The sequence below is a fragment of the Benincasa hispida genome, chromosome 8 (assembly GCF_027475165.1).
Source record: "Benincasa hispida cultivar pf3 chromosome 8, pf3_genome.v1.1, whole genome shotgun sequence".
Taxonomy (NCBI): domain Eukaryota; kingdom Viridiplantae; phylum Streptophyta; class Magnoliopsida; order Cucurbitales; family Cucurbitaceae; genus Benincasa; species Benincasa hispida.
Window position 1 is genome coordinate 21,402,219 of NC_143485.1, and position 25,444 is coordinate 21,427,662.

The following is a 25,444-nucleotide window of genomic DNA, read 5'->3' on the forward strand; positions in this document are numbered from 1 at the left end:
TCAACACATCTTACAATCTCCTTTATTAGTTTGTGGTAAAGTTCATGCTCGACCTTGTAGCATCCTTGCTCGTGTTCCCTTAAGGAAGGTGTTTTTATGAAATTTTACTCAAATTCCAAAGATAGATAAGATTGCTTTAGTTTTTGTGCCAATCGGTTTTTCCCTACGGTTGGCTCATTGGCCGAAATTCTATAATCTAAAAGGAAGGATTACACTTATGAGAAATTAATAAGCAAGTTAATGATTTCTTGACCGAAACAATGGTGACTAATCATCATAGGAATAAGAGTTATCCTGGTGTAATGTTTGTTGAGAATATCCTAATTCAGTGAAAGGGTGACTGTCCACCCTACAGTGGCTTTCATCTTGATTCACTGAAGCATCATTGCAAAATTAGATGTCACATAAGGTACATTAGTATTTTTGCTCAAATTTATTGGTTTTAATTGGTTAATGATTTAATAACTAATTTAAATAATTTATATGGTTTCAGCAATCTTCAAAAATTTCTAGCGCTACATTGAACTTACTTGGTGCTTACAAATTAAACGACGACAACTATACAAGTTGGAATAACACAATTAATATTGTGCTAATCATCGATGACTTGCGATTTGTCCTTCTTGAGAAGTGCCCACAAGTACCTACTCAAAATATAGCCTGAAATGTTTAGGATGCATATAAGAGTGGGTAAGGGAAAATGAAAAGACCCGAGCATATATATTTGCCACTAAATCTTGGCAAAGAAGCATGAATCCATGGTCACTGCATGAAAGATCATGGAATCATTACATGAGATCATTGAACAACCATCCTCACAGCTTAAACACGATGTTCTTAAATATATTTTCAATGGCCATATAAAATAAGGGACATCTATCAGAGAACACATTCTCAACACGATGGTCCACTTTAACGTGCCCAAAATGAATGGGATCGTGATCGATGAGTCTAGTCAGGTTACCTTTATTCTCGAAACTCTACCAGGGAGTTTCCTACAATTTTGTAATAACGTTGTTATGAACAAGCTAGACTACAACTTGGCCACCCTCCTCAATGAATTACAGACAATCCTTCGTGAGAGTCAAGGAGAAGAAAAGAGAGACAAATGTTGTCACTTCCTCAAAGATGTTCTATATGTTGGGGTTGATGCCCTAAATCTCGTGGGTCCTATAGTTTGTAATTGTAATATACAAATAATTTTATTTATTTTATAAAAGATGAGATATTTTATTTCTCATTTAGTAACATTTACCTACAAACCAATAAACTAACACCCAAGGTTATTTTTTGTAGCTTAAACATGTATGTAGAGACATACATGTGGATCATGTTTAAGTGATAAAATAAATAGTCTGTAGTAGATGGATAAGGCTAGGTACCTTATCCTAGTGACACTACAAATACGGCCCGCTTTGTAGATGTTACAATTCTTGTAAAGTGCTATAAATGATCTGATTTTGATCATTCATGTAGAGACATGTGAGCGGGGATATCCTATACAAAGGAGTTTGTATAAGACCGGACCACGAAATAATCAATCTCATTATACAACACCGTTATCAGGATGACCATAGGTCACATAACCTAAATTCTAAGTGAGTTGTGAACTCCTACCTATGAAAGCGGTCCTTCGGTTTTTATGGGTGAGAGTAGCCAAATCACTGACTCAATAAGCCTACCATTTTGGGGATTCGTCTGATTAGTGATTTGGGAACACAGCTACACGAGATGAAATTCACTCATTCTCTAATGTTGGGGTTAGTAGATAAATTTCTCCCTTAAGGGCTGATTTTGGGGCTTGAATAATGTAGCGCCACACCCTCTCTTAGTTCGAGAGGGGTCTGGTCATAGTTGGACTATGACTTATTGTTCATTAGAGGGATTAGTGGTATTTAAGAAGTTAGATGTAACTATAGGGAAAAAACGGTAATTTTGGCCCAGCTGTACTTACGAGCAACTTGTGAAGAGTCATCACTTTGTTGATTGGTTATATCTAATGGACACAAAAATATATTTGTAGCGGGAAAAGTATAGCTATCGGTCTTTAGTGGAGTGACCGGTAGTTAATGGATGTTAAATATTTTAATTAAAGGAGTTTAATTAATTATTCAAGTACCATTGGAGCTTCAAGCTACAGGTCCATAAGATCCCCTATGTAGCTCAACAGAGATTATTGAGAGTTAATTTTGGATTAATTTGAATTGTTCAAATTAATTGAGGGATTTAAATATATGTGATATAATTATTTTAAATTAATTATGTATGATATAATTAATATAATGTATTAGATACATTATAATAAATTTATTTAGAGAAGAATTAAATTTGAATATCATTCAAATACTAATTATATGGATGAGATTCATATAATTGAATGTAGTATAAATGTGATTCATATTAAATACCATGCATTAATGAGAGAAATACAAACTATAGGTTATATTGTATTTGATACAATATTGAAACTATAGGTTATATATTATGTTTGATAGTTATATATACATATAATAAGCTAGTTATTATTTTATATATATATATAACTATTACTTAAATTAAATTTATTTTAATTTAAATTTTAAATTTAAAAATTAAAGGGAGGGAGACTCCCTCCCCTTAATTTTCTCTTATCAGATCGTGCATAGTATGAGTGGTTTTGGTTAGTTCTTGATATTTTTCACAGAAGTGTTTTACGATCTCTCTGAGTTTCCTCCAGAAAATACAGAAGACTCTCTGCAAGAAAATTCTTCCTCTCTCTCAAATTCTCTCCCCTTTCCCAAAACTCAAAGCCCACACCTTCTAAGAATTTCCTACCCAACAAAGAATACATAAGGCTCCAATTGGTGGTGTTCTTGTTGTTGGTTCTTGGTTCGTGTTCGACCGTGATCGATTCAGAAAGGAGATTTTTTTATGAAGAGGTTTTGACTTCAAGAGTAAGCAATTGTTTCCTAACCCTTCTTCTTCCTTTAATTTATTGATTGCTGTAAATTCTTCATTAATGCATAATTGTATGTACTGTAATTTATTATTCTGTGAAAATAAAATTTTGAACGATCCCCACTTTAGCTGTGGATCTTCGGGTTCTTTCAATTGGTATCAGAGCTAGCTTATTGGTCCCAATTTTAATTTTTCGTAATTTATTTTACAAAATTGGTGGGTTTTGCATTCTGTATTTTATTCATGTTGATGAATGTATGGCATGATTTCTTTGCAATTTTTGGATGTTTCAGGATTGGTCTATAGTTTCTACAAATTTATTTTTACGATATGCTTTATAAGGGCCCTTTGTTTTTTGGCATAATTTACAATAGAGCCTTTGATTTGTTTGTCATAAGTCATTCGCCAGTTTTTCAATGTTTTTCTAGAGAAAATGAGGCCCATAACGAAGAAGAATTGATGAAGATCGCGATTGTACAATAGGCGACTGTACAGCAGCATTGCAATGTTTTGTCCTAGAGTTGCAACATTGTGAAGGGCGAAAGGGAAAAATTTTCCATAGCGTTGTAATGTGCCAAGATGGAAAGATTTTTCGTTCGCGTGCAGTTCGGTTCGTAGCTACTGGTTCCGTCCAGTTGGCTTGGTTTGAGTGGTTCGTGGGTGGTTCAGGTGCTGGGTAGTCTGGTTCGTGGGTGGTTCAAGACTCGATTCGCCTATTTTGAACCGATTTTGCTATTATTTTATGTGATAGTTAGTTTTAATTAATTAAATTAATATAAATGTTATATTAACTTGATTAATTCCTTAGGATTCCAATCCTGATCCAATAATTTTTGTTTAAATTATGCATTTGGTGTATTGTTTATTATTATTTATATATGTCATAATGTATATCATATAGTAAAATCTCACTATAGGTTATGCATTATTTATGCATCATATTATATTCTAAATGTTATAATATATAGTTGCATGGATCTTATAGTATGCTCATGCATCACATAATATAAATGTTATAATATATATTTGCATGCATTAATAACATTATCATGCATCATTTATATTATAAGATTTATAATATATAGTTGGATCTATGTATGAATGTTATGTTGTTAATTTCATTACTTTAGTATATAATTGTTATGTATGTTTAGTAATGAAATTGAGATTGCATGAAGCATGAAATTACTTTAGGTTATTTTATAATTGTTTTAATTTATCTAAGTATGCTTTCACATGCAATGATTGGTTTTAATTTATTTCATTTCATTTTATAATTATTTCAGAGTTGCATGCAAACTTAGGTTCAAATCATTTTTAAAATAGTTTTAAAATATGATTCATATAGACCTAAGATCATAAATTTCTAATGTGATTAGAAATTAATTTAATCTTTTAATCAGTTTAATAGGATTAAATTGGTTTTAATTAAAAGATTAAATTTGTAGCAAATGTATCTATAAGAGACATTTTTTCTAACGCTAGTTCTGTCTAGGTTGGGGTATTTAAGTTGACGGAAACGGAACACCTCTATTTATGAATTGACCTAGAAAGGTGAATTAGATAGATTTATTGTAACCATGCAATTATTGATTAAAGTTTGTTAAAGTGTTTAATAAACATTAATCAAAGTTGTCTAACTATCCAAAGTAAGTGTTACTTTTTGAAAAATTTAAATAATCACTTAGTAAAATAGTTAGTCGTATTTTTCTAAGTTAAATTAACCCTAAGTAAAACATTGAGTGGGAGGAAAATGAGGTATATGATACTTCATTTTTTCTTTTCACGTTTCTCTCTCAAAGTCCATACTGTGACATCTATACTCAGCCTCGAGGCACATTTACTTATGTCCCCTTATGCATGGTGTCTGTATAGGTTAATACCAAGGTGAATAGAGAGAGTGTTTATTGTAAGTGGGAGCAGGACGTGTGTCAACACATCCCACAGTCTCTTTCATTAGTTGTAGTAAATTTTCATGCTTGGCCTTGAGGCATCTTTACTTATGTCCCGCCCATGGATGGAATTTGCATGGCTCTTTACTGAAAGGCCAAAAATGGATAGGATTGCTTTAGTTTTTGCCCCAATCCATTTTTCTCTACTATTGACTCATTGGGGTGGAACTCTAAAATCTAAAAGAAGGGGTTACACTTACACTTACACGAAAATGTTAAGCTAGTTAATAATTTTTGGACCAAACAATGGTGACTAATAGTTACAGTAGGAGTTGTTTCGTATATTGGTTGAGATGGTCTCATTTCAGAGAAAGGAAACCTGATCACCCTACGGTGGCTTTTACCCTGCTTCACTGAAACATCATTGAAAAATAGATGTCACATAGGGTGCATTAAATTATTTTGCTCAATTTAATTGGTTTTTTTCCAAATGGGTAATGCTTGAATACTAATATAAATAAATTGTATGTTTCAGCAAATTACAAAATGACTTTGGCGACTCTAAATTAACTTGTCGTCGACAAACTTATCGGCAAAAACTAAACTGCATGGAAAAACACTATCAACACAATATTAATCATCCATGACCTAATATTTGTCCTCACGGGGGATTGTATTCCTATTCCAGCTCAAAACCTCACTTGAAATGTTCAAAGGCATATGAGCGTTGGGTATAGGAAAATTAAAAGGCCCAAGCGTATATCTTGGCAAGCCTTTCAAAAGTTGGCCAAGAAGCATGAGCCCTTGACCACTGTCCGTGAGATCATGCAATCCCTATGGAGAATGTTCGTACAACCGTCCGCTTAGCTCAGACATGATGCTATGAAATTCATCTTCAATGCCCATATGCAAGAAGGAGCACCTATTCGAGAATATGCTCTCAACATGATGGTCCACTTTAATGTCGCGAAGATGAATGGGTCTGTCAACGATGAGACCAATTAAGTTAGCTTTATCTTGGAAACTTTACCTGAAAGTTCCCTGTAATTCTGTAGCAACACTATTATGAACAAGATTGACTACAACCTGACCACCTTGCTCAACGAGCTACAGACTTTCCAATCCTTGATGAAATCCAAACAACAAAAGAGAGAGGTAAATGTTTCCTCATCTTCTAAGAGATTCTTCAAAGGTTTGACATTTGGAACTAAGTCTATGCCTTCTTCTTCTGGCACGAAAATGTGGAAGAAGAAGAAAGGTAGAAAAGGGAAAGCTAACCCACCGGTTACTATCTAGAAGGGCAAAGAGGGCAAGGCTGCAAAAGGGAATCTGATTATGTTGCAACAGGACGGACGCTGGAAGTGGAATTGTCCCAAATACCTGGCCGAAAAGAAAAAGGCCAAGCAAGGTAAATATGATTTGCTTGTATTGGAAACTTGTTTAGTGAAGAATGATGATTCAACCTGGATAATAGATTCAGGCGCTACTAACCATATTTTTTCTTTATTTCAGAGAATTAGTTCCTAGTGGCAACTAAAGATTGGAGAGATGATGATACGTGTTGGAACTGGGCACGTCGTCTCAGCTAAGGAAGTTGGAGAACTTCAACTTTGTTAAAAGAAATCGTATATTATACTAGATAGTGTATATGTGATTCCAAGTTTGAAAAGGAACCTTATTTCTGTAAGGTGCTTGTTAGATAAAAAAATACTATGTTTCATATGATGTAAATAAAATGTTTGTTTATAAAAAATGGTGTGTATATTTGTTTTGCAAATCTCGAAGATAATTTACATGTGCTAAGATTGTTAGCAACTAAAGCCCTCCTAAATTCTGAATCGTTTAAAACTGTTGTAACTCAAAATAAAAGACAGAAAATTTCTCCTAAGGAAATGCTCATCTGTGGCACCTAAGATTAGGACACATAAATCTCAATAGAATTGAGAGATTAGTCAAGAATGGACATCTAAGCGAGTTAGAAGAAAATTCTCTACCTGTGTGTAAGTCATGCTTTGAAGGCAAAATGACTAAAAGATCTTTTACTTGAAAAGGTCACGGTGCCAAAAACCCTTAGAATTGTACATGTAGATCTCTGTGGTCCGATGAATGTTAAAAGGGAAGAGGAGGGTTTGAATATTTCATCACTTTTACTGGTGATTATTCTAGATATAGTTATGTTTATTTAATGTAACATAAATTTGAAGCCTTGTAACTCAACAAGGATTATTGAAAATTAATTTTGGAATTTGAATTGTTCAAATTAATTGAGGGAATTAATTATATGTGATATAATTAATTTAAAATAATTATGTATGATATAATTAATATAATGTATTTGATACATTATAGTATAAAGTTTATTTAGAGAGGAATTAAATTTGAATATGATCCAAATAACAATTATATTGATGAGATTCATATCATTGAATTTAATATAAACATGATTTATATTAAATATCATGCATTGATGAGAGAAATACAAACTATAGATTATATTGTATTTGATTCAAATGTATTATATTTGATATAACATATAATTTATATACATATAATAAGTTATTATATATATATATATATATATAAACTGTTAGACATGGTTTGTTCTATGATGAGTTATACTCATTTACCTTTTAAACTGTGTTCCATCCAAGAGTGTTTCTAAAACACCTTTAGAATTATGGAATGACTATAAGGTAGTTTACGCCACATAAGGATTTGAAGTTGCCCAACACATGTGTGTGAGGAAAATCCTAAGAAATTGGAGTTGAAGGAACTCTTAAACAAGAGTATCCATGAGCGCATACAGATCTTTTCGATTTCATTGTGACCGAATTACCACACATACATTCTAACAAATAGATATGCATTGTAACGCTAATTATAGGCATTCTTTAACAATTAAAATACAAAAGACTGAGTAAACATACCAGATGGAGACAGTCTTCAATCGAACTCAGTCTAGTGGAAGCAACTCCTCTAAGCTTCTTATCGTCCAACAAATAGCGCCTAGCAGCACCACGGTCATCTATACGAATGGAAGCACATGAACCAATAGCAACTGGGGACGACACCACCACATGAAGTCCTCGGTATTCTCGGAGTGAGAATCCAAAGGGTGGACTTTGATGGAATTGGTAGAAGGAGGAAAAGACGATCGTGTAGAATGAACAAGCAAGTGGGAGATAGCAGATGACTATTGTATAGTCGGGTGCTTGTCGTTTAGAGAAAGGTACACGATCGTGTTGGTTTTACTAAGTGATTGTCTAATAAATGTTAAGCGATTGTTTAGGTTTGCTCGGCGCGCTAAGCGATCGTTTAGATAAGGTAAGCGATCATTTAGAAATCGTGTGAAATCATTTAGTGCGGGGCTGTGCGATCGTTTAAGAGGATTGGCGCAATCGTATAGGCTCTCAACGTTAAGCGATCGTGAAATTTTCATACCGTGAGAAAATTTTTGAACTCCTTACAAAATGAAAACAATTTTCATTTTATTCTTCAATTACAAGAATTGAAATCAATTTTCCCACTTTCACATGATTCAGGAGAAATTCTCGACCAATTATCTCATAACCGTCTATTTAAATAAATAATGAATATAATCATATTATATTTTTAACCTATAGTTTGATATCATATATCTACTATAGTAATTTCTCCTCTACTTGATATATCATATTTATATCCAATTTCCTCCAAAATAATGTATCTCATACATTTAGTCAATTATATCATATATAATCGAACTCCCTTTAGTCAATTTGAACATTTCAAATTGACCCAAAAACTGATTCTCAACTTTATCCAAGCTACCAATGGGACCTTTTAGACCTGTGGCTCGAAGCTCCAATGGTACGTGAATAGCTAACTAAACTCTTTAACCACAAGATCCACCATCCGTTAACTGCCAGACATTCCACTAAAGATCAACAGTTGAACTCTTCTTACCACAAATATATTTTTGTGTCCATCAGATATAACCAATCATGAGTACGATGACCCTTCATAGATGCTCTAAGTACAGTTGGGCCAATTTACCATTTTTCCCATGTAGTTACATCTCACTTCTTAAGTACCACTGATTCCTCTAATGAACAATACAACATAGTCCAACTATGTGTGAACACCTCTCGGGCCAAGAGAAGGTGTGTGGCGCCACATCGTTCAAGCCCTAGAATCAGCCCTTAAGAGAGTTATCTATCTACTTGCCTCTACTTTGGGGAAGGAGTGAATTCCATTTTGAGTAGCTGAGTTCCCAACTCCTAAATCAGATGAATCCACAAAGTGATAGGTTTGAGTCGGTGACCTGGCCACTCGCACCCATGCAAATCAAAGGACCGCCCTCAATGGAAAGAGTTCCCAACTCACTCAGGATTGAGGTCATGTTACCTATGGTCATCCTAGTGAAGTGAAGTCTCTGTCACGAACAATGTTATATAACGAGACATTAACACTTCGTGGTCAGGTCTTATAAAAACTCTTTGTATTGGACGCCCCCGCTCGCATGTCCCATACATGAATGATCAGGATCAGACCATCTATGACAAGTCACAACGCTTGTGATCATTCTACAAAGTGGGCCACATCCGTAATGTTACCAAGATAAGGTTTTCCTCCTATATCCATATACTATAGACCATTTTAGTTTTCACTTAAGACATGATCCACTTGTATGTCACCACATACATGCTTAAGTTACATATAGATAATCAGGGATTTTAGATTTATTGGTCTGTGGTAAAGCGAATAAAACAAATAATTGAGAAAAATCAAGATGTGAAGTAAATATCATTTATTATACATCACAAACGTTTGTACAAACTATTTACAAACTACATGACACAAGACTTTAGGGCATCAATCGCAACAGGAACATTGTTCAAAATTATGCATATTTGTAGGCTACCCTAAGAAAAGAAAGAGTGGTTACTTCTCTTAGGTTTTATGCCCTAAAGCTCGTAGATAGTAAATTTTATTAATTGACTGTCATCAATAAAGAGTTATGGATGTTAAATCAATAAATTTTATTTTTTGTATTGTTTTCTATTTTGTCTTAATATCTCTAAATCCAATAAACTAACATCCAAGGTTGTCTTATGAGTCTTGAACTGTATGTGGAGACATACAAGGATCAATGCTTAAGATAGAGCCTAAAGGGTCTATAGTATAAGGATGAGGTCGAGTACCTTATCCTGGTAACACTATGGATACAACCCACTTTGTATTTGGTACAAACGTAATGATCCAACACGTTCATGCAGGTTACACGTGAGTGGGGATATCCTATGAAATGAGTTTGCATAAGACTGGACTGTGAAATAGTAACCATTAGATATAACACCATTGACTAGTTAGGTTTCTATTTCAATAGGATGACCTAGGCGACTTAGTCTTAATCCTAAGTATATTATGAACTCCTATTCATGAGAGATTGGCCTTTGATTTTTATGGGTAAGGTTGGCCAGATCATCGACTCAATATATCACCATTTTGGGGACAAGACCGAGTGGGGAGCTAGGAACATAATAATACAAGATGGAATTCACTCCTTCTCTTCTTGAGGGTAAGTGGATGAGTGTTACCTTAAGTGGTGTCTTCAGGACTTGAACAAAGGGCCCTACCCTCTCATTGGCCCGAGAAGGGTTTCTATTTATTGGTTGAACCAGTTGTTCATTAGAGGAGCACTGGTACTTAAGGAGTTAGAGGTAACCCAAGGGTAAAACGGTAATTTGACCAAATTGGTGTTACGAACACTCGTGAAGAACTAACTTGTTGGTATTGGTCTATATACGTGGACACAGAAATAATATCTGTAGTGAGAAGAGCGCAGTTATGGGTCTTTAGTAAAGTGTACTCACAGTTAACGAATATTGATTAACTTGGTTAATGAGTTTAACCAATTAATCTCATATCGTTGGAGCTTCTAATCTACAGATCTACAGGTCCCCTCGTTAGAGGATACTTAAAACGAATAATTTGAATTATTCAAATTAATTTGAGGAAACTATATATTAATATGATATGGATATGATCTATAATTAAATTGGAAAGCAATATTTAAATAAGATTCAAATTCATTAAAGTGAATTACATTCACAAAGAATTAATAAATGGAGAGTTCTTGCACATATATATGGGATGTGTATAATAATTAAATGTATACATTAAATTGGGTTTAATGTATAAGTAATTATGTAACTGTTGTGCAAATAAAAAAATTAAATAAGTGTTATTTAATTGTGCAAATTAAATAAGTGTTATTTAATTAAATAGGCTAATTAATTAAATACATGTTACTTAATTATTTACAGAAAAAGAAAATATATTGGGAAAGATGTTTGGCTCTTCTCTATATAAAGACTTCCCCCATGGCTCTTTTAGGAATGCATTGAATATACAATTCTCATTGTAGAGAAACTCTGACAATACACAACTCCTTAGTGTTATTGTGCATAATTTTCTCTAAGCCACAAATCCTCTCTACTCTCCAAAACCTTATTCTCCCCTACCTCTCCCAATAGTTGGATACCACTCATCTCTCAATTCGAATCCTAGAGAATAATGAGGTAACTCTCATGGTAGTGTTCAATATCGCTCAAGGAATCATTCGTAATCAAGACCGTTTGGAGATCCGTTTGTTGGAACCTTGGAGAGGATTGTTCATGGCACTTGGGGAATCTACAAAGATAAGAATCGTTCTAACTCTTTCCCTATTGCATGTTAATTTACGTGTTTATCTATTTCACCTAAGTACAACAATTTTGTTTATTATAAAAATAAAATCACGTGATGTAAGGCGATCTTACATGAGAGAGATGTTTCTGTTGCAGTCGGGATTCGATCCTGGTCCCTTCAATTGGTATCAGAGACAGGTTCCTTGCATCTTCTTCTTCATATTTTTTTAAACAAAATCGTTTAAAAGTGGGTTTTCATATTTTGCATTATTAATGATTGAATGTTAGTTTGTAAAGTTGGATGTTTTCGATTTTGGCCCTAGATTACTTTTTAATTTGTTAAATTATAAGGGTCCATTGTATTTTTGGGCAATTTAATTCATGCTTCGAGTCTATAAGTCTGTGTCGATCGATAGAGCAACGATTGCTGAAGAGATCAGGATCAAACGGAGGTGTTCAAGACAAGTTCGGAGCCAAAAACGAGGAGAACAGTAAAATTTTTCCACACAGTGTAGCGATGCTACTATCGTAGCATTGTAACGCTGCAAGACAGATGCATTGAGCAGTGGTTGCAGCGTTGCAATGCTTCGAAGTTTGAACGGAGCTAGGTGGTGCGTGCAAGACCTTTGGCTGAAGCTTCATTTTTTACCTAATTATTTGTAATTTTAATTTAATATCAATTAATTAAATTAATATAATAGTTATATTAATTTAATCAACTAATTTTTCTTTAGGGAGCCAAAATCGGTCCAATTTTTGTTGTTTAATTTAATTATGCATTGGATGTATGTTTTAAATTATTATTAATTTTTTGTATTCATATTACATATTGTATGTCATATAGATTCATAAAATACTCACCTTAGGGTAAACATGTATATGCATCATAATTAAATATAAAGGGTTATATGTTATAGATGCATGATTAAATTAGCATGCTCATGCATCATAATATAAGAGTTATGTTAGTGATTTATGATTAACCTAAGCATGTTCATGCATCATACTATATATTAAAACTATTCTAATGAATAGTGGAATGATGTATGTGAATGTTTGCTGTATTTATAGATTTAATAATTCATTCATTTATAAAGAGTAGTGTAATTGATTAAAATCTATAATCTAGATTGCATGCAAACATAGGTCAATTTGTTTCAAAAAAAATTGTTTAAAATTGGCTTATGTTATTTCTGATGGGATTAGAAATAGGTTAATCTTTTAATTTGTTTTAATAGGATTAAAATGAATTTGAATAAACGACTAAAATTTATAAAATAATTTCCCATAAGGGACCTTTGTCTAAGGAAGGTTCTATTTAGGAAGGGGTATTTAAGAAAACAAAACAAAATACCTGTACTTGGGAACCGACCTGAAAGGTAAATTGGGCAAATATTTTATAAGCATGCAATGAATTATCAATTTTATTAAAAGAGTTTAATAAATGAAATCAAGTATTGTTAAATCATTCAATATAAATGTTATATTAAATGACGTTGGAAAATTCATTAGTCGGGGTTTTAATTAAGTATAATAAAATATTAAAATAATTTAGTGGGAGGAAGTTGATATATATGATATATCAAATTTCAACTCTCACGTCTCTGAGTGTACACAACTTCTTAATGTTATTGTGCAGAATTTTCTCTAAGCCATAAGATCTCTCTACTCTCTAAAACCTTATTCTCCCTTCCCTCTCCCAATAGTTGTATACCACATATCCCTCTATTGGAATCCTAGAGAATAACAAGGTAACTCTCGTGGTAGTGTTCGAGATTGCACAAGTAGTTGTTCGTGGTCAAGACCATTAGAACCTTGGAGAGGATTGTTCATGGCACTTGGAGAATCTGCAAAGGTAAGAATCGTTTTAACCCTTTCCCTATTGCATGCTAATTTACGTGTTTATCTATTCCATCTAATACAACAATTTTTTTTATTGTAAAAATCGAATCTCTGGATGCAAGGTGATCTCACACGAGAGAGATGCTTCCGCTACGGTTGGGATCCGATCTCGGTTCGTTCAACTTCTACGATCCCGCATAAAAAAAAGTATTTGTGTTGACAACTGCTACATTTTTAAAAGAATGCCACATCAGGGAGCATAATCCACACAGTAAAATTGTGTTAAGTGAGCTTTTCAACGAAACTACTAAAACTTCAACAAGAGTTGTTGAAGATGATAGTACATCAATAAGAGTTGTTGATGTTTGTTCATCTTGTCAAGCACATATACCTCAACCATTGAATGAGCCTCGATATAGTGGGAGGGTTGCGAACTCACCTGTTCGTTATATTCATTTAACAGAAACCCTGACTGCCATATTAGATGGTGACTTTGGGGATCCATTGTTCTATAAACAAGCAACGAAAGATGTGGACAAAGATGAATGAGTCAAAGCTATAGATCTTGAAATAGAGTCTATGTACTTCAATTCAATCTGGGATCTTGTAGATCAACCTGATGGGGTAAAACCGATAGGTTGCAAATTGATCTACAAGAGAAAAAATGGATGTAAATAAGAAGTTACATACCTTTAAGGCTAGACTTGTGGCACAGGGTTGACGGAGTGGACTATGAGGAAATTTTCTCACCTATTGTGATGTTGAATATATCCATATTCTTCTTTCCATCACCATATATTATGACTATGAGATATGGCAAATAAACATCAAGACTTCCTTTCTGAATTGCAATCTTAAGGAGACCATCTATATGCAACAACCAGAAGGATTCATTAAACAAGGTCGAGGGCAAATGGTTTACATGTTTAACAAATCCATTTATGGATTTAAACAAACGTCTCAATTTTGGAATATAAGATTTGATACTACCTTTAGATCTTATGGCTTTGACCAAAATATTGATGAGCCTTGTGTCTAAAAAAAAAATATCAACAATTCATTAGCTTTCCTAGTGTTGTATGTGGACAATATCCTACTCATTGGGAATGATGTAGGTCTACTAACAAAAACTAAAAAATGGTTAGCAACCCAAATCCAAATGAAATATTTGGGAGAGGTGCAGTTTGTTCTAGGGATCCAGATCATCAAGGATTGTAAGAATAAAACGTTGGCATTGTCTCAAGAATCTTATATTGACAAGTTGTTTCTCATATATTCGATACACAATTCCAAGAGGGGTTTATTACCTTTCAGACATGAAATTGTATTGTCTAAGGAACAATGTCCTAAGACACCTCAAGAGGTTGATGAAATGAGATGTATCCCCTATGCATCAACTATTGGCAATCTAATGTATGCAATGTTATGTACTCAACCTGTATTTACTATGTAGTGGGGAATTTTCAGTAGATATCAGTCCCATCTAGGGTTAGATCACTGGATAGCTGTTAAAGCCATCCTCAAGTATCTTCAGAGAATGAAGAACTACATGCTTGTGTATGAAGTTAAGGATTTGATCCTTACAGAATATACTGACTCTGATATCCAGATTGATAGGGATTCTAGGAAATTCACATCAAGATCAGTGTTCACTCTTAATTGAGCAGTAGTCTAGAGAAGCACAAAGCAAGGTTGCATTGTTGACTCTACCATGGAGGCAGAGTATGTAGCGGTTTGTGAAGCTACCAAAGAGGTTGTTTGACTCAGGAAATTTTTTTTATTGATCTGGAAGTAGTTCCAAACATGTCAAAGCCCATCACCATTTATTGTGCTAATAGTGATGTCGTGACTAATTCCAGAAAGCTTAGAAGCCACAAGTGAGGGAAGCATATAGAGCACAAATATCATCTTATCCGAGAGATTGTGCATCTAGAGGACGTGATCGTCACAAAGATCGTTTCAGAGCATAATTTTGGTGATCCATTTACAAAGACTCTCACGGCTAAAGTGTTTGATGGTCACCTAGAGAATCTGGATCTACGAGACATGCATCATCTAGTCTAGGATAAGTGGGAGATTTTATTGTCCGTGTATTGTATGCCCTAGTTTATCGTTTGGTGTACTATATATTATTTCATACTTTGTATTTGTACACCCCACTAGCTTTAGGACAAGTGGGAGATTGTTGGAGTTGATGCCTTAAATCTTGTGGTTTCATAGTTTGTAAAATTATTTGTACAAATAGATTATTTATTTAATAAAAAAAAAGTTGTTATTTTATTTGACATTAAGTTGTATTAACTTAAAACCAATAAACTAAGATCCAAGGTTTTTTGATGAAGCTTAAACATGTATGTAGTGACATACAGGTGGATCTTGTTTAAGCATTAACCTGAAAAGTCTTTAGTAGATGGAAAAAGTTGGGTATCTTATCCTTGTAACACTATGGATACGACCCACTTTGTAATTGTTACAATTATTGTAAAGTATTACAAATGATTTGATACTGATCATTCATGTGGAGACATGTGAGTAGGGGTATCCTATATAAAGAGTTTGTATAAGACCATTACTTAAAGAGACTTACATTTCACCAGGATGACCATATGTAACTTTGAGAAATCCTCTCTGCACTCCATCTTCTTCCCCAAATTAATTCTCTCAAGAAATTTCATCCCCTTCACCAAAACTAACAAGCACGCCCACAAAACTCTACTTGATTCTCACCTTGAGAATAGCGAGGTAGCCATTGTGGTGTTGTCCAAGTTTTGCTGTTTGTTTTAGTGTTCGTGGGAAGTATTTTCTTTATACATGATCTTGCTAGAGAGGAATTTGTGAAGGTTAGTAATTCTTCAAGGGTAAGATTACTCCTACCTTGTTTCCTCTCTGTTAACTTCTAGAAAGCATGATTAGGGTATTTTAATGTTTTCTAGAACGAAATTCTAAGACACGAGGCGATCAATAGCTTCCACTACGGGAATTCCATTCCCTTCAGTTATTACATTTGATTTATACTTGAGTTGATGCAATAGGTGTTATAATTTATCCAATTTAAGCTTTACAAAGACATTAGTTAACCTTACAGCAAAAGCTTATGAAATAGTAAAAATTAAAAATGAACTGTAAGTGCATCTTCCTTTCCGATGATTCAATCATATAAATTCCAAAGTTAAACGTGCTTAGTTTTGAGTAATTATATATTGGGCCACCTCTTGAAAACTTTTCTAGGAAGCATGTGAGTGGGGACAAAAGATATTGAAAGGACTCGTATAGTTTGTAGGGATAGTCTTCATTCTTAGAAGCAATTCACGATGATCAAGGATGACTTGTTGCTAGGTTGCAGGGGATAGAGGGGAATGTTGGAATATCAGGTGTTGAATCTTGATTTTGAATCCTAGACCTAGGGGCATTACACAGATCTACAACTCTATTTTAAAAATAACTTTCATATTTTATTAGAAATATTATATCATTATTTTAATTTGTAATTTAACATCTAAAATGTATATACTATTAAAAAAGATCATACATAAACCGCACAGATCCAAGTATAAGTGGATAAAGAATTTTGTTCTGTATGACAAATGTGTGGTAAATATCCAAACTTTTCAATCACAAAAAAAGAAATAGATACTTTAATTGTTGCGGCTTAGGTTGACAACGGATAAGATGCTTAATTACCTTTATTGATGTAAGATTTGATCTCCTCCACCACATTTATTGAACTAATTCAAATATTTAAATTCTATTGATTGAACTTTAATCGTGTTGTGAAATTGAGGAGCACGACGGGAACACGAATATGGAGAAAATATAATATAATAATATATTTATATAATAATAATAAATAAAGTAAAATAACTAAAATCATAAAATAATTAAAATTAAAATTGGATAAAATGAAAATTAATGAAATTTTGAAATGGATTTCTCACCAATGTGCATTCTCTTGAGATATACCAAATGTCACTATTTATAGGCAAAGTGGTAAGTAGGATGTGGACTTACATATACACCAAGCATGAATTATTACAAGGGACATGGACAAAATGAAAAATAACACATGGCTTTTAGGACACTAAGTATTGGACATCTATTTTTATGATATTTATAATACTCTTCTTTAGACGCCTATATATATATATGAAATATGTCTCGTTAAAACCATACTAGGAAAAACCCAATGGAAAAAAACCTTGTGAATAAAAAATAGTATATATTTCATATAATACATAATCCTAAAAGAATACAATACATTTACTCCCCCTCACTTACATCACTTAAGATCTTTGAGTCGCCGTATTCCAACGTTGTGCACCAATTTTTCAAAAGTTTCAATTGGTAATGCCTTTGTAAATAACTCTTCCAGGTTATCTTTCGAACAAATTTGTTGTATAGTGATATTGTCATTTTCTTCAAGAACATGAGTGTAGAAAAGCTTCGTTGAAATATGCTTTGTTCAATCTTCTTTAATACATCCTCCTTTGATTTGGACTATGCAAGCTATGTTATCTTCGTATAATATTGTTGGAAGATTTTTATTCGAAGAAAAGCCACACATTCCACGAATGTGCTAAGTCATTGACCTTAGCCATACACATTCTCTTCTAGCTTAGTAAATTATAAGAATTTCAACATGATTTGAGGAAGTGGTCTTTCTGGTCTGTTTCACCGATTGCCATGATACAACAGTTCCTCTATATGTAAACAGATAACCTGTTTAAGATTTAGCGTTATGTGGATCAGATAAATATCAATAATCTGTATAACCAACTAGATTAAAATTTTATTTATTTGAATAAAACAAACTCATATCGATTGTTCATCGGAGATAACGTAGTATATGCATAATTCTATTCCAATGTCTTTTTATAGGAGAATAACTATATCTAGCTGATAAATTTACTAAAAATGCAATATTTGGTTTTTTATTATTAGCAAGATACATAAGTGCACTAATTACACCAAGATATGGTACTTCAGGACGAAGGAGTTTTTTATTATCTTCTCGAGGTCGAAATATATCTTTCTTTACATCCAATGAACGAACTTCCATTGAAAATTTAATGGATGTGCTTTGTCCATATAAAATCTTTTCAAATTTTTTCCTGTATAAATTGATTGATGAATAAATATTTCATCTGCTAAATACTCAATTTTCAAACCAAAGAAAAAAAATATTTTTCCGAGATCTTTCATTTCAAATTCTTTCTTAAGATATTATTTGTCTTTGAAAGTTAATCAGGAGTTCCAATAATATTCAAGACATCAACATATACAGTTATAATAAGAAATCCTAATTATGATTTCTTTATAAAACCACATGAAAATATTGGATTATTTTGATATCCTTCTTTCAATAAATACCCACTTAGGCGATTGTACCACATCCGTTCTGATTGTTTCAATCAATATAGTGATCTCTGTAACTTTATTGAATACCATTCCCGGGAATTTGATGTATATGTTTCAGGTACCTTAAATCTTTATGGAATTTCTATATAAATATCATTATCAAGAGATCCATATAAATATGTTGTGACTACATCCATAAGATACATATCTATACTTTTGTACACAGTTAAGCCAATTAAATATCTTAGTGTAATCGCATCCACCACTGGAGAATATGTCTCTTCATAATTAATACTAGGTCTTTGTGAAAAACCTTGTGCAACTGGTCTTGATTTGTATCTTGAGACCTCATTATTTTCATTTCTTTTTCTCACAAATACCCATTTGTATCCCACAGGTTTGAGATATTCTAGTGTTTGGACTACTGGTCCAAAAATCTGTCATTTTGAAAGTGAGTTTAATTCTGCCTTGATTGTATCTTTCCACTAAGCCCATCTTTTCTATGTCGACATTCTTCAACATATTTTGATTCATGATTCTCATTTTTAGATATAATATCAAGAGCAACATTATATGGAAAAATGTTGTCAAAAACTACATTGGTTCATTCCATTTTTTTCCTGTCATGACATAGTTTATTGAAATCTCATCATTATCTTTATGTATTTCACTTTCCTCACTAGTCATGTCAAGGATTCCTTCATGGGTATTTACATCCTCAACCAAGTCTTTTTTACTATTACTTATTTCGTTTTCAATTATTTTTGTCTTTGAAACCCACTGGTCTACCAAGCTTCTGGCGTGTTCCAGACTCATTAGCAACAATTTGTTGTGTTAGGATATCATTTTTTTATGGAACATTTGCAGCTGGTATATGTGACTTAGTTACTTTCTTTGCATCTATAAATGCATCTGGTAATTGATTTACTATATTTTACAAATGAATTATACTCTGGACTTCAAGTTCACATTGATCTATATGGGGATCTAAATGAGACAATAATGATGAATTCCATGTAATTTCTTTTTTCAATTTCTTAATTCCTCCCCAAATCTTTCAAAATTTGTCTCATTAAAATGGCAATTACCAAATCATGCAGTTAATACATCGCCCGTCAGGGGTTCAAGATATTTAATAATTGATGGGGAATCATATCCAACATACATTTCTAACCTCCTTTAAGGACCCATCTTAGTACGTTGTGGTGGAGTAATTGGAACATATACTGCACACCCAAAAATTCTCAGATGGAAAATATTTGGCTCATGACCATAAGCTAATTGTAATGGCGAGTACTTATAATAAGCTACTAGCCTAATGCGTACAAGTGACACTGCATGCAAAATAGCATGTCTCCATACAGATGAAGGAAGCTTGGCTCTCATAAGTAATGGTCTTGCAATTAATTGCAAATGTTTCATAAATGATTCTGCTAAACCATTTTGTATATGAACATGAGTTACAAGATATTCGACACTTATCCCAATTGACATACAATAACTATCAAAAGCTGGGGATGTAAATTCACCAGCATTATCAAGATGGTCTCAATTGTATAATAAGGAAATTGTGCTCTTAACTTAATTATTTGAGCAAGTAATCTTGCAAATGCAAGATTTTGACTTGATAGTAAGCATATGTGTGACCATCTACTGGATGCATCTATTAATACCATAAAATATCTAAATGATCCACTTGGTAGGTTAATAGGTCTACATATATCACCATGAATTCATTCTAAAAATGCAGGTGATTCAGTCCTCACTTTAGCTGGTGATGGTCTAATTATTAATTTTCCTTGAGAGCAAACATCACATGATAATTCATTAGATTGAAAAATCTTTTGGTTCTTCCATGGGTGTCCATTTGAATTCTCAATAATTCTCCTCATCATTATAGATCTTGGATGACCCAATCGGTCATGTCAAATTGTAAATATGTTTGGATTCGTGAACTTTAGGTTTATTGTTGCATATGTTTCAATTACTTGTATATAAGTATAATACAGTCCAGAATATAAAGCAGATAATTTTTCCAATATACGTTTTTAATTTGAGATAGTAGAGATAATATATAAAGATCCACATTATTCTTACTATTAGTCGCAATGTGATAACCATTGTAATGTATATCTTTAAAATTTAGAATATTTCTCTTTGATTGATTAGAGAACAATGCATTGTTAATTATAAATTTTGTTCCGCTAGGCAAAATAATATTTGCTTTTCCAAAACCTTCGATCAAGTTTGTAGAACCTAATATTGTATTTCATTTTTCTATAAACATTGTCAATTTAGAAAAGTATTTTTTATTTGTAAGTATTGTATGTGTAATTGTAAGAGTAATCAACATACAGCGGAAGCAACAAGGATCAATAAGCATTATAATTCATTAATTTTGGCTATAAATAAAGCATGCTCAAATAATAATAAGAGGGTTTCATGCAATACATTTGTTGATCTTCTTTAAACTCGAAATCAACTGCAAATCTTCTCCAAAACTTGTTGTGAACCACCTCAAGATCTTACCTACTATTCTCTTGGTGCGTTAGATTGTTGTGGGACTCAAAATAAGCTTGAATGAAGGGAACTTGGAGAAGAACTCACTGCACCATCCACTTTGAAGAACACCTTTCTTCAACTCAAAATTTTCACCAAAAACTCAATTGATGCATGCCTCAATTCCACTTCCATCTTCTCTATTTATTATAGGACAATCATGCAAAGAAGAAGGTTGTATGAGATGTAGCTTATGCTTGGTGAATTGAAGCAAGAGCTAGTGAGATTGGTGTGAGCTCCTTGGTTAGGTGAGTGGAGGAAACCAACATTTCCCAAAATCTGTGTTTTCCAAATTTCTAATTTCAAATTGATTTCTAAAACCAATTTGATTTCAAAAATTGAAAATATTATTAATTTTACAAAATTAATTTCACAAATTAATTTTCTAATTAATAATAATTAATTAAATAAATAATTTAATTAATTTAATATCAAATATTAAATTAATTTTATACAAATTCCACCTTTATGAATTTAATATTTAAATCATATTTAAATATTAATTAATTCTCCAATTTCGTTTAATTCCAAAATTAAATGTGTAATTATATCTCATATAATTACTAATTCCCTTAATTCTACTTTGAACGTTTCAAACTAACTTATCATGCTACTCTAAAGCTGATCCATTTACGAGCTAGTAGGGGGACCTTGTGAACCTATAGATCAATGGCTCCAATGTTTCGAGATTAATTAGCTAAACTCTTTACACTGAATTAACCCACATTCGTTAACTAATGGGTCACTTCATTAAAGTCCATAATTGCACTCCCCTCACTGTAGATATATTGTGTCCACTTGATATAACTATGATTAGTAAGTTAACCTTTCATAGGTTGTTCGTAATAATGGTTGGGTCAAATGTCTGTTTTACTCTTGAGATCACCTCTCTTTCCTTAAGTTCCACTGATCCTCTAATGAAGAATTGATTTGTGATTCGATCAACAAACTGAGTCCTTCTTGGGCCAATGAGAGGATGGGGCCCCTTGTTCAAGACCCGGAGTCAACACTTAAGGGAATAACTTCTCTACACCTCTCTTTCACTTATAGATCCACTTACACCCAATAGGTCTTACCCCATCAGGTGGATCAACAAGCTCCCAAACATTATTGAAGTACATAGACTCCATTTCTTGGTTCATGGCCTTAACCCATTCATCTTTGTCAACATCCTTCATTGCTTTCTTAAAAGACAACGGATCCTCGACCCCATCATTCGTAATGACGTTTTGGGCTTCAGTAAAACCCATGTAGCGATTTGGTGGGTTCATAACCCCTCCACTACGTCGAGGTAGTCTCAACTCTTGAGCTGGTTGACTAGACGTCCCGACCTCAACAACTTTTGTTGATCTGTCAGTTTGTTCAAAAACTCTTGTTGAACCCTCAGTAGTCTCAGTCTCACTTGAGATCTCACGTAAAACGAGCTTACTTCGGGGCTTATGATCCCTCATGTGATCTTTTTCCAAGAAGATAGCATTAGTGGAAACAAACACTTTGTTCTCACTTGGATCATAGAAGTATCCTCCTCTCGTTTCCTTGTGGTAGCCCACAAAGAGGCAAACCTTCGAACGCGGTTCCAACTTCTTTAGATTAGTCACAAGCACATGTGTCGGACAACCCCAAATCCTAAAGTGGCGTAAACTACCTTTACGGCCTCTCCATAACTCAAAAGGTGTTCCAGAAACACTTTTCGAGGGAACGTTATTTAGGATATAACATGCAGTCTGCACTGCATAACCCTAAAACGAGTCTGGAAGATGAGTATAACTCATCATAGATCAAACCATGTCCAACAAGGTCCTGTTTCTTCTTTTAGATACACCATTATGCTGAGGTGTACCGAGGGCCGAGAATTGGGACACAATCTCATGTTCTATCATATAGTTCTGGAATTGGAGGTCCAGATACTCTCCACTACGATCAGATTGTAGTGTTTTTAACTTCTTACCTAACAAGTTTTCAACTTCAGCCTTATACTCCTTGAACTTGTCAAGGGCTTCAGACTTACGTTGCATTAGGAAGAGATACCCAAACCTTGAATAATCATCTATGAAAGAGATGAAATATTCATACCCACCTCGAGCTCTAACATTCATCGGACGACAGAGGTTTGAATGTACAAGCTCCAAGGCTTCCCTGGCTCTGTAACCTTTTGCAGTAAAAGGTTGTTTGGTCATCTTGCCTTCGAGGCTTGATTCACATACCAACAAGGAGTTTTCTTCTAAACTCTTTAGAAGTCCACTTTTCACCAACTTCTTAATCCTATCGAGGTTGATGTGACCTAACCTTAGATGCCAAAAATGGGCATTTTCCTTTGGAGAAACCTTTGGTCTTTTAGCTGTTGTTGTCGTACTAAACATTTCAGTGTTAAACAAGGCTTTTATGACTAACGGCCTTAGTACATATAAGTTATTTTCCATTGAACCATAACCAATCTCCATTCCATTCTTGAAAATAAATATGTTATTCTCAGAAAAGGAGACGGTATAGCCTTGTTCAATAAGACAAGAAATCAAGATTAAGTTCATCTTAATATGAGGAACTACAAAAACATTATCCAGTAACAGATAACATTTCTTGTCAATAAATAACTTCAGTCTGCTTACAACAACAGCTGAAACAACCTCACCAGTACCGACTCGAAGAGTCATCTCTCTCTGTGGCAACGTTTGCAAGGAACTGAATCATTGGTAAGAGGAACTGACATGATTGGTAGCACCTGAATCAAGGATCCAGGCAGAATCATCATTCTCTACCAGACATGTCTCCAAGACCAATAAATCATATTTATTGTCTTGTATCCTCTTTTGGAGAGTAGTGGGATGGAGGTCGTTTGCCACAAAATTCATTTCATTTTTAAATAATAAGGTTTTAGCAATAATCGAACATTTTTAAAAGCTTTAAAAGCTTTAAATGGAAATACTAACGAGTTGCTGAAAAGAAAAACACATTGACCTACGTTATGTTTTAAGCAAATACCCATTGTAAAACAAAACAACATCCAATAAGGTTTTAGCAAAACTAACATGAACCCCGTGTGACATCTAGTTTCACAATGATGCTTCAAAGGTTTAGGACAAAAGCCACCAAAGGGAGGTTAGTTATCCCTCCTCTGAATTGAGAAGTTCTCAACCAGTCATTAATACCAGAACAACTCTTGTTCCTATAATGACAAGTCATCATTGATTAGGCCAAGAGATCATTAACTTACTTAGCAATCTTCTGTAAGTGTGACCCGCCATTTTAAGCCCTAGAGGTCCATCCCCAAAGTCCAATCCAAAGGGAAAAAATTTGATTGGGGAAAAACCTAAAGCGACCCTATCCATTTCTGGAGTTCACCTTGATATTGACCAACTGCACAAAACCCATCCGAAGGGGGACGCTCTGAAGGTGACACGAGGGCATACAGAATGATTTCACGGTGTGAACCAATGACAGAGACCATAGGACGTGTTGACACAAACCCTTCACCCACTTACTATAAATACTCTTTCCGTCCACCTTGATATTGACTCATGCAAACATCATCCGAAGGGGGATGCATCCTGGCCATCTTAAGGCCAAGCATGAATCTCATGGTGTGAACGTATAGGGAGAAACGTGAGTGGAATCATAGACATATTTGATATGCCTCTTCCTCCCACTGAGTATTTTATAACCTAGGGTTTAGCTTACTTAGAAAAAACACGGCTAAGGATTTTAACTAAGTGAATTTTAGGTTTTCCCAAGAGTAACTTTTAGCTTGGATAGTGAAACAACTTTTGATCATCATCCATTAAAATCTTTAACGGAGTCTTTGACCAAAACATTGTATGCTTGTTGAAAATCTATCTAATTTACATGTCCAGGTAGGTTCCCAGGTAGGGGTGTTACGTTTCCGTCAACTTAAGAACCCCAACCTAGCCAGAACCCGCCTTAGACAAAAGGTCCCTTATAGATAGGTTTACAACAAATTTAATCATTTTTTCCAACCAATTTAATTCTATTAAACCGATTTTAAAAGATTAATCTAGGTTACTAAACTCTTTAGAACCACTTGAACTTAGGTCTATCTCAATCCAATTTTAAAACCCTTTTTAAAACTTGAGTTCACCCTAAGTCCACGTGCAACCCTGAATTATTGATTTTAGGTATACTTTTCTTTATAACACTTATAAACAGAAACAACCATCACAATGCGAAGCTAAC